The following is a 10,424-nucleotide window of genomic DNA, read 5'->3' as shown; positions in this document are numbered from 1 at the left end:
ATATTATTCAGCTATAAAAAGTAATGCATTTGAGTCACTTCTAATGAGATGGATGAACCTGGAGCCTATTATACAGAGTAAAGTAAGTCAGAAAAAGAAACACAAATACTGTATATTAACACATATATAAGGAATTTAGAAAGACGGTACTGACGATCCCACATGCACAGCATCAAAGGAGACACAGATGTAAAGAACAGACTTTTGAGCTCAGTGGGAGAAAGTGAGGATGGGATGATTTGAGACAAAAACATTGAAACATGTACATTATCATATGTAAAATAGATGACCAGTGCAAGTTTGATGCATGAAGCCGGGCACCTAAAGCTGATGTTCTGGAACAACCCAGAGGGATAGAGTGGAGAAGAAGGTGGGAGGGGGCTCAGGATGGGAGGACATGTGTATACATTTGGCAAATGTTGATATATGGCAAAAACCATCACAAAATTGTAAAGCAATTACCCTCCAATTAAAATGAATTAACTTTTTAAAAATTCTACTCCTGGATATTTATCCAAACAATATTAAAACACTAATTCAAAAAGATACAATGCACCCCAGTGCTATGTTCATAGCAACATTATTTACAATTGACAAGATATGAAAGCCACCTAAGTGTCCACCAACAGATAAATGGATAAACAAGAGATGTGTTATGGTGGGGTGGGGGGGGGGCCTCCAAGATGACAGAGGAGTAAGACATGGTGATTACCTTCCACCCCCACAAATACATCAAAAATACATCGGTATTTGAAACAACTACATAACATCAACTGAAAACTGGCAGAAGACCACAGACTTCCAAAAAGGTCAGTTGATTTCCCCGTAATGGAGTAGGGCAAAAGAAGAAATGAAAAAGAGCGAGAGAGAGAAAGGAATGATGAGACCTGTGCTTCTGGGAAGAAGCTGTGAAGGAGGAAAGTTTTCCATACATTCAGACACCCCCTCACTTGTGGAGACAGTAGGGAGCTTCAGAGCCTCAGAGAAGAGTGCAGCAGCAGGTGTGCAGAGGGAAAAGTATAGAGAATTCCACACAGAGATTGGTACCAACCAGCATCCCCCAACCTGAGATGTTTGTCTGCATGCCTGCTGAGGCAGCTGAAGACTGGATGTTGAGGCTTAGGCTTTGGAGGTCTGACCCCAGGGAGAGGACTGGGGTTGACTGCCATGAAAACAGTCTGTGGGGGCTAATATAACATTGACAAGGAAATCCAGGGAAAAGCTTCTGCTTTGCCAGAGAGGCAAGAGATCCCTGTCATGGGGTATACAAGAAGAAGGGCAAGCCTCCCAAAGACCCTCTAACTCCATAAATCACGGATGGCAGAGCACCAACATCATGAGTTCCAGAGGCAGTGCAAGCTGTGGCTTCTATCTCTGACCCCAGATGTGGCCACAACAGCCACCACTGATGCCACTAAGCTGTGAGAAAGTACAGGTCACTGCCCACACCATCCCAGAAGACCGTGCAGCCTGGCAATGCCAAGGGACCCAGGGCCAACTCCCCAAGGAGAACGCATGGCCCCCCTCAGGCTGTAGCAACAACCTGAAGGTCTCTACCACCACAGGCACATTCCAGTTGTAACTGCTGGATTCCTCACTCTGGCCAAACTGAGCAAGTGAGCCCTAATTAGCCACTGCTTTTGCCCCCCTTCTGTCTGGGAAGGGAACTGGAGAGCAACACATAAGCAGAGGTGGGGCCAAAGCTAAAGCTAAGCACAGTGGCTGTGTGACTAAAGAAGAGGACAACTGTGGACACTGAAAGCAAGTACAAGCTGGAGTAAATCCAGATTAGAATCTGAACTGGCCCCACAGTGCTATAGCATGTCCAAACTCCTTCCTAGAATTACTGAATGACTTCCTGAGTAGGCAGATTGGCTGGAGCTCACTGTGGGGGGCAAGAGCACTGACAGCTGAGGCCACAAGAAAATAGTCTTCTTACTACTACTCTCTCTATATTTAATTTTCTTCTGTTCTTTTCTGTTTTGTTCTATTGTTATTTTTATTATTCTTTAAATTTTTATTCTTTTACTTACTTTTTAATGCTTTCATTTTTAAATAAATTTATTTTATTTTATATCCTATTTCTACTGCACTCCTTTATTATATTGCATTTTCCTGGACTTAGAAAAGGCAGAAGAACCAGAGATCAAATTGCCAACATTCATTGGATCATAGTAAAAGTAAGAGAACTCAAAAAAAAAAAAAAAAACCATCTACTTCTGCTTCATTGACTATGCTAAAACCTTTGACTCTGTGGATCACAACAAACTGAAAAATTCTTCAAGAGATGGGAATACCAGATCACCTTACCTGTCTCCTGAGAAACCTGTAGGCATGTCAAGAAGCAACAGTTAGAACCGGACATGGAACAAAAAACTGATTTAAAATTGGGAAAGGAGTACTTCAAGACAAAGGTGTCCACTCTCATAATTATCATTCAATAAGATTTGGAAGTCTTAGTCACAGCAGTCAGAGAACATAAAGAAATAAAAGGAGTCTAGATTGGAAAAGAAGTAAAACATTCAATGTTTGCAGAAGGCATGATGCTATACACTGAAAACCCTAAAGATGCCACTAGAAAATTACTAGGGCTAGTAAATAAATTTAGTAAAGTCACAGGATATGAAACTAATACACAGAAATCCTTTCCTCTCCTATACACTAACAAGAAAAAATCAGAAATAGAAATTAAGGAAATAATCCCATTCACCTTTGCAACAAAAAATTAAAATATCTAGGGATAAACCCACCTAGAGAGACAAAAGACCTATATGTACAAAACTATAAGATACTGATAAAAGAACTCAAAGACAATACAAACAGATGGAGAGATATATCATGTTCTTAGATTGGAAGAATCAATAGTGTGAAAACTACTATACTACCCAAAGCAATCTACAGATTCAATGCAATCTCTATCAAATTACCAATGGCATTTTTCACAGAACTAGAACAAAAAATTTCACATTTTGTATAAAAACATAAGAGAGCCCAAATAGCAAAACAAACTTGTCAAAAAAAACTGAGCTGGAGGAATCAACCTGCCTGACTTCAGACTATACTGCAAAGCTACAGTCAACAGGCAGCATGGTACTGGCACAAAAACAGAAATATAGACCAATGGAACAAGATAGAAAGCCCAAAAATAAACCTATTCACCTATGAGCACTTTATCATTAACAAAGGAGGCAAGAATATATGATAGAGAAGAGATAGCCTCTTCAATAAGTGGTGCTGGAAAAACTGAACAGCTATGTGTAAAAGAATGAAATTAGAACACTTCCTAACATGATACACAAAGATAAACTCAAAATGGATTAAAGACCTAAATGTAAGGCCAGAAATTATAAAACTCTTAGAGGAAAATATAGGCAGAACACTCAATGACATAAATCAGAGCAAGGTCTTCTATGACCCATCTCCTAGAGTAATGGAAATAAAAGCAAAAGTAAACAAGTGGTACCTAATTAAACTTAAAATCTTTTGCACAGCAGAGAAAACTATAAGCAAGGTGAAAAGACAACCCTCAGAATGAGAGAAAATAATAACAAATGAAACAACTGACAAAGGGTTAAGTCCCAAAATATACAAGTAGCTCATACAAGTCAATACCAAAAAATCAAACAACCCGATCAAAAAGTGGAAAAAGACCTAAGCAGACATTTTTCCAAAGAAGACATAAAATCCCATGGACAGTGGAGCTTGGTGCAGGCCACTGTCCATGGTGTCGCAAAGAGTCAGGCACGACTGAGCGACTTCACTTTCACTTTCACAATGGCTACCAAATACATGAAAAGATGCTCAACATCACTCATTATTAGAGAAATGCAAATCAAAACTACAATGAGATATCACCTCACACCAGTCAGAATGGCTATCATCAAAAAGTCTAAAACAATAAATGCTGGAGAGAATGTGGAGAAAAGGGAAAACTTTTGCACTGTTGGTGGGAATGCGAATTGATACAGCCACTAAGAAGTATGGAGATTCCTTTTAAAAGTAGGAATAAAACCAACATATGACCTAGCAGTGACACTCCTAGGCATATACACTGAGGAAACCAAAATTGAAAAAAGACACATGTACCCCAATGTTCATTGCAGCACTATTTACAATAGCTAGAACATGGAAGCAACTTAGACGTCCATCGACAAATGCATGGATAAAGAAGTTGTGGTACATAATCACAGTGAAATATTACTCAGTCATAAAAAGGAATACATTTGAGTCAGTTTTAATGAGGTGGATGAACCTAAAACCTAGTATACAAAGTAAGTCAGAAAGAGAAAGATTAATATCATATACTAATGCATACATATGGAATCTAGAAGGATGGTACTGAAGAATTTATTTGCAGGGCAGCAATGGAGAAGTATGGAGACATAGAGAACAGACTTAAGGACACAGGGAGAAAGGAGGAGAGGGTGAGATGTATGGAGAGTAACATGGAAGCTTACATTACCATATGTAAAATAAATAGCCAACGGGAATTTGCTGTATGTCTTAGGAAACTCAAACAGGGGCTCTGTAACAATCTAGACAGATGGAATAGGGAGGGACGTGGAAGGGAAGTTCAAGAGGGAGGGAACACATATATACCTATGGCTGATTCATGTTGAGGTTTGGCAGAAAACAACAAAATTCTGCAAAGCAATTGTCCTTCAAGAACAAAACCAAGAGCATTAAAAGAAGTAACCAAGAAGGAATCTAGCTTCTCTGTTCAGCTTTAAGTAAAGTCACACTTATGACTTCTTTTAAAAAGTCATACAGGACTCTTTTCTTCTTTCAGGAGAAAAAAGGGTAGTCATCATAATTTTATGTTTGAAAATTGAAAGGACATATAAATAAAGATCATTTATTTTAAAAAGAATGAAATTAGAACCCTTTTTAATGCCATACACAAAAATAAATTTAAAATGGATTAAAGACCTAAATATAAGGCCAGAAACTAGAAAACTTAGGGGAAAACATAGACAGAACACACTTTGACCTAAATTGCAGCAAGATTCTCTTTAACACATCTCCTAGAGTAATGGAAATAAAAACAAAAATAAACAAATGTGACCTAATTAAACTTAAAAGCTTTTGCACAGCAAAGGAAACTATAACATGATGAAAAGACAATTCTCAGAATAGGAAAATATATTTGTCAATGAAGCAACTGGCAAAGAATTAATTTCCAAAATATGGGCAGAATATGGGAGGGGATATGTGTATACCTATGGCTGATTCATGTTGAGGTTTGACAGAAAATAGCAAAATTCTGTAAAGAAATTATCCTTCAATAAAAAATAAAATAATTTTTTAAAAAATTTACAAATAATAAATGCCAAAGAGGATGTGGAGAAAAGGGAACCCTTTTGCACTGTTGGTGGGAATGTAAATTGATATGGCCACTATAGAGAACAATGCGGAGCTTCCTTAAAAAAACTAAAAATAAAACTACCATATGACTCAGCATTACCACTTCTGAGCATATAACCTGAGAAAACTATATTTTAAAAAGACACATGTACCCCATTGTTCATTTCAGCACTATTTTCAATAGGACAACAGTCTGTGAAACACTTTTGCTTATACATTGGGGAAAGTAAGCACTTGTCTGCACGTTTTTAAGTTGCCTTCAGCCAACTATTTTTCATTAAACGGTTGCAAGGGAGTATGCTATCGTGCATTATTTACCACTTGTTTGACTTAAAAATGTTAATCACACTTTGGATTTGTAGGTTTAGTTTATTCACTTCTTTGAAAATGTCTCCCATCTACCTCCATGAACCAGTTCTCAGTTTCTAAGGAACCAGTCTATTAGATTTATTATTCATCTGAAAAAAATCTGAAAATAATAAAACTATCTTTATTAAATGTGTCTTTAAAAATATATCCCTGTGACATTGTTGTCAAGTCTGCATTTTAACCTAGAAACTGACATTAACAGAGAGATGAGAAACAGAGAAAAAGTAAATTGGCAGAGATAGATCAGTTTGGTTAGATGAGAGGGAGAAGGGAGAAGGGAGAAGGGACTCATCATATTCATCATCGTGGGAAATGAGGCAATTCTGCCTTCAACAGTTCCTACCTAAGCTCTCTTGGGCTCTCTGCTATAAGTGATACTCCTTTAAAAGTGATACTCCTTTAAAAGTGATACTTTAAAAAAAAAAATCATCCATTTGTTTTAATTAGCCCCTTGTTTATAATGTAGAGTCATCTACTCAGAAATATTCAGGATGGGTGAAAGAAATACCTGTTCTGCTATATGTGTGTGTGCATGCGTGCTAAGTCACTTCAGTCACAAAGTGTCTGACTCTTTGCAACCCTATGGACTGTAGCCCACAAGGCCCCTCTGTCCAAGGGATTCTCTAGGCAAGAATACTGCAGTGGGTTGCCAAACCCTCCTCCAGGGGATCTTCCTGACTCAGGGATCAAACTCACGTCTCTTCACATCTCCTGCATTGGCAGGCAGGCTCTTTATCACTAGTGCCACCTGGGAAGGCCACATGTGGGCTATATGTGGGAGGAGATTAACTGTGTAAAGGAAGATGGGGAAGAAAAACTAGCAGTCAGCTTCTGGATTCTCAGAGAAGCATTTTGGGGGAAAGAACATGTGAAAGTTGAAGCATACCTCCCATAGTATCTATCAAACATCGTCTTTCAGTTTCTTTGTAATACCTCTCATGAAGCCTTTGTGACTTTCAGAAATGATTTAATTTTATAATGAAAGGTCAGAAGCTGTTTGGCTCCTGATCCTAGAAATTGGGAAAACAATGTTATCTGGAAAATGAATCTGTACTCAGTGAGAAAATCTTCCCGGTGCTGTGTCCTGAATATCTGAAATATTCCCCAAAGCAGAACAAGGAAGAACAAGGAGCTACAGAGGTGTGGCATCACACAGGGGACCTCAACATTCAGACTCAGAACTGGAATGGCAGTCTAAACAGAGCCTCAACTAAAACCAGATTACAAGAAGTAATATCATACAGGTTTGCTGGTAGCACATTTCTGTGTTATACAGCAGGTCCTTGTTAGTTATCTATTTTAAATATACAAGTGTGTACACTTTGTCACACACCTGAAATCAACACAACATTGTTAATCAACTATACTCCAATATAAAATAAAAAGTTAAAAAATATAAAGGTAGACAATTATATGGGTATTTTATACAATGTACATACTTATGTAATTTATATTATATAGTATCTATATAAATATAATATAAATGAGCATGTATTTTACATATGTATATGCTGAGAATTCTGTGGATGCAGAGACCTATATTGAAGAACACATCAGCACATTCAGGTTGTCAGGGCAATGAAAGACAAAATATTCTGGAAAGAAAAAGAGTAGGCAGAGAGAGTGGAAGATAAGCCTGGAAATGTGGATAGCCCCTGATTTTGCTCAGAGCTCTTCCTGCTCCTACTTTTGCCCCTGACAGCATCTCTCATTCATTTCCTGCCTCTCATAACTCTTCAAAGCCACAGCAAGCACATCATAAAAATAAGGTTTCTTATTTTTCTCACCCATCTGGACAATTTTTCTTATTTTAATTTAATTATCCTTTTTAATTTGAGCCTAAGCAAGAAACATGGCAGACGGTATGATCCAGTGGTAATGCATCCCAAAGCTGATCTGAAAATAATTACCTGTATTTTTCTTCTCCTGGTCTTCCACAAAGCCTGTAACTATCTCTGCATAGCCTGTTAGCTCTGGACTCTACCATATCAGTTGAATAATTACAGCAACTATCTGAAAGCAATTATAAATTAATTATTCCAGAAAAACCTCTAGTAGTCATAAGGCATTAGCAAACATAAAGTTTTAATTCCGGGTCATACTCTTAAATGACCTGGAAATGATTTTAATAGTATCAGTTCAGTCCAGTGCAGTCGCTCAGTTGTGTCCAACTCTTTGTGACCCCATGAATCGCAGCATGCCAGGCCTCCCTGTCCATCACCAACTCCCAGAGTTCACTCAGACTCACGTCCATCGAGTCCGTGATGCCATCCAGACATCTCATCCTCTGTCCTCCCCTTCTCCTCCTGCCCCCAATCCTTCCTAGCATCAGAGTCTTTTCCAATGAGTCAACTCTTAGCATGAGGTGGCCAAAGTACTGGAGTTTCAGCTTTAGCATCATTCTTTCCAGTGAACACCCAGGACTGATCTCCTTTAGGATGGACTGGTTGGATCTCCTTGCAGTCCAAGGGACTCTCAAGAGTCTTCTCCAACACCACAGTTCAAAAGCATCAATTCTTTGGTGCTCAGCTTTCTTCACAGTCCAGCTCTCACATCCATACATGACCACTGGAAAAACCATATCCTTGACTAGACAGATCTTTGTTGGCAAAGTAATGTCTCTGCTTTTCACTATGCTATTTAGGTTGGTCATAGCTTTTCTTTCAAGGAGTAAGCATCTTTTAATTTCATGGCTGCAGTCACCATCTGCAGTGATTTTGGAGCCCGAAAAAATAAAGTCTGACACTGTTTCCACTGTTTCCCAATCTATTTCCCATGAAGTGATGGGACCAGATGCAATGATCTTCGTTTTCTGAATATTGAGCTTTAAGCCAATTTTTTCACTCTCCACTGTCACTTTCATCAAGAGGCTTTTTAGTTCTGTTTCACAAACACAAATTAAAACCTGTCATGTTGTCTGTAACACTGTCTCTCATAAAGGGTGCTATTTAATCATTGTTGTTCCTTCTTTTCAGTCTTTTATTCTCTTTTTTCTCTTAAAAAAAATCTTGGTTTCTTTTTTTTTAATTTTTATTTTTACTTTATTTTACTTTACAATACTGTATTGGTTTGCCATACATTGACATGAATCCACCACAGGTGTACATGCGATCCCAAACATGAACCCCCCTCCCACCTCCCTCCCCACAACATCCCTCTGGATCATCCCCATGCACCAGCCCCAAGCATGCTGTAACCTGCACCGGACATAGACTGGTGATTTAAATTTTCTTAATTTTATTTGTTTATTTTTCCCAAATATTATGTCTTTATTTTTTCCCATTTGGTTTTTCCTATTTGGTTAATCTGAAAATACAGTCCTTATAAACCAAATTAAGTTTTTGAAACATTTTTCCCACAGAAGCAGTCCTTCGTTTTTCTTTCATTAATGGTGGTGGTGGTGGTGGTTTAGTCGCTAAGTCGCATCTGACTCTTGCGACCCCACGGACCCACGGACTGTAGCCTGCCAGACTCCTCTGTCCATGGGATTCTCTAAGCAAGAATACTGGAATGGGTTGCCATTTCCCTCTCCAGTGGATCTTCCCAACCCAGGAATCAAACCCAGGTGTCCTGCATTGCAGATAGATCCTTTACCATCTGAGCCATGATTCATACCCACATGATTGACATAAAGTTGTCTGAAATTGGTTATTAATTTATGTACAATATATGATGACTTTAGTATACTTAACATAGCTTTTATTGTGACACAAATAAATTTTGATGATCTGAAAGGAAACCTTGCTTTTTTTTTTTCATTTTAATTGGTTGGAATAGATGCCAAAGAGACCAAATCATGGATGTTAATAAATAATGATCTTATCATCTTCTATTTATTTCTGAGCATAGGTCTTAGTCCATATAACTAGTAAAGGTCTTATTATACCAATCAGTGAACCGTTTGACATGGATACTGTGGACATTGTCATTCAATAGGGCAGGTCGAAGGTACTGACGTGCAATAATTATCCATGCCTGCATCACATGGATTGCATGTTCTGCTCAGAGACAGGTCAATTCCAACATCTTTATGGGTTTAAGACAAATATAACTCAGAAGTGTGATTATGTGTCATCTCAGTCAGTGTTTGCCAACGACCATCCCTGAAGATCGAAAACCCAGGGCTCCTGCATTGCAGGCAGATTCTTTACAGTCTGAGCCACCAGGGAAACCCAAGAATACTAGAATGGGTAGCCTATCCCTTCTCCAGGGGATCTTCTGACCCAGGAATTGAACCGGGGTCTCCTGCACGGCAAGCAGATTCTTTATCAGCTGAGCTACCAGGGAAGCCCAAGTGTAAACTACTATTTATTAAATTATATACCATGAATACTAAGAAATTTACATTTATTATTTCAGTTTTTCTCATAACAACCCAGGGCTCAGATATTACTATTTCTATTTTACAGATAAATAGACTGGGCCTCAGAAAACTTTTGCAACTCATTCAAGGTCTAATAGTGAATAAATGGGTGCTGGGATCAGAATTCAGTCCATTTGATTACAAAAGTCTATTTTTCACCAGCAATTTTTACTGATTTCATGTTCAATAAATATTGGTCTGGAGATGTTTCTTGTGGTTATCAGGTACAAATATTTTTCTCCTTTAATTTTAACCATACCTGAAATAACATGAAATTCCAGAAATATAGGCAATCTGTATTCTATGCTCCCCCTCCACAAGAGAACCT

Source organism: Ovis canadensis, chromosome 5 (genome assembly GCF_042477335.2).
Source record: "Ovis canadensis isolate MfBH-ARS-UI-01 breed Bighorn chromosome 5, ARS-UI_OviCan_v2, whole genome shotgun sequence".
Lineage (NCBI taxonomy): Eukaryota > Metazoa > Chordata > Mammalia > Artiodactyla > Bovidae > Ovis > Ovis canadensis.
The sequence above is the reverse complement of the archived record's forward strand: the minus strand, read 5'-3'. Positions refer to the sequence as shown.